Consider the following 1,660-nt stretch of genomic DNA (forward strand, 5'->3'; position numbering starts at 1 on the left):
ATGTCAACCAAAATATACATCTACATTTAGAACATGTACAGAAGGCATTTCATACTTACACCTTTGATCTTTATTCTAAATCTTTCTTTCTTTTTTAAATTTTCTTTTCTTTTCTTTTTTCCTAACCTTTTAGGGCATCATGGTTGATGTCAGCTTTGTAAGGAACCCCCCACCCCCACCCCTGATCGACTTTTGTCAGCTTTCCCGTGACCTCATCCCTCTCACCCTCTGGGCTGACGTCCTTAATTTTAGGCTGATCAGCATCACGATCACGCTTTTCTTTCCTCTTGCTTTGTCAACTTCGACACTGCACAAAACGCACTGCGGCTGGTTTTGAGACGCATCGTCGCACATTACCTTATAGTATAGTATAGAATCTAGTGTGTGCAAGTTGTGAGATGTAAGGCACCCTAACTTCCTTCTCCCTTGAATCTAGACATTTGAGTGCGGGTGCTGGGTGGTGGGGTGGAATCTAGGGCTAGGATTGCCGGCTTAATTTGATACCCGGGTAATACCCTGGTAATGAAAAAAATACCCGAGTACCCGTCGGGTAGGCCTACCCGTAAAATCTGAGTCGAAGACAGTGTGGCGTTGTGTTGAGCCGTATGGTGTGTGAATTATGTTTGGGTTTGTGTGCGTGTGCGTGTGTTTGTGTGTGTGTGTTTGTGTGTGTGTGTGTTTGTGTGTGTGTGTGTGTGTCCTTTACTACAGTGAAACTCGGTTAAATTTATAACAAAGTCCTCGGGTCCGACTTCCAAGTTCGTTGAATACGAGTGGTCGTTATTAAAAACGGTGTAAATGATAGGAACAGCATTCTGTGAACGAATGTGTCTCCCAAGAATATAAAGGGACAGAACCAATGATGGCGTAAAGAGCATCCGTTTATAATATTTATATAATATAACTACATTGTATATGAGTGATTGCCTTCTTTGACAGACCCCGCGTGACCAACAGCGTCTGGCTGTCGCAAGATTCACCTCTTGCTGTCTTTCTTTAGATTAGTTTTGTGTTTTGTTTTTCTCACATGAACCTCACAAAACCCCGTCTGCCAGCTGGAGCTAACCAGCGTCTGTGATGTAGCGGTAAGGCACTTCCCTGTTGGGCGAGGAGCCCCAGGTTCGATTTCTGAGTGTGGAGAAATTTGTTATCGAGTGTCTCGGTGTTTCCGCTGGGATGTACCTCTTTCATCTCAGGCAGGGTCAATAGCCCGCCTCCTAAATGATGTTCTAAATGGTGTCGATGGGGGCGTGAAAATACCTACATTTAGAAAAAAAATTGAAAATCTAGTGCTTGGGGGGGGGGGGGGGGGGGGGGGGGGCGTTATACATATGCCTAAATCCTGTACATTCCCAGGTTTTCCCTGACAGGCAAAATCAAAACAGCTTGCCTGCTAAAATATACCAAAAGTTTCAATAACTTAACACAAATACGTAGCCTCGTATTTGCCCTGATTTTTCTAGCTCGCTACTCGTGGGAATTATTGGAGCACCCGATTACCCTGTCAAAGAAATCAACCTTCGCCCTTGTTGAGCAGCAAAATAGAATGTCCCTGATATAGCGCCGATCTGCATTCCAGATCACATTTCTGGGTGAGAACATGATTAGCAGAGAGAGAGAGAGAGAGAGAGAGAGAGAGAGAGAGAGAGAGAGACAGAGA

The sequence above is a fragment of the Aplysia californica genome, unplaced genomic scaffold, assembly GCF_000002075.1.
Source record: "Aplysia californica isolate F4 #8 unplaced genomic scaffold, AplCal3.0 scaffold01099, whole genome shotgun sequence".
Classification (NCBI taxonomy): Eukaryota; Metazoa; Mollusca; class Gastropoda; order Aplysiida; family Aplysiidae; genus Aplysia; species Aplysia californica.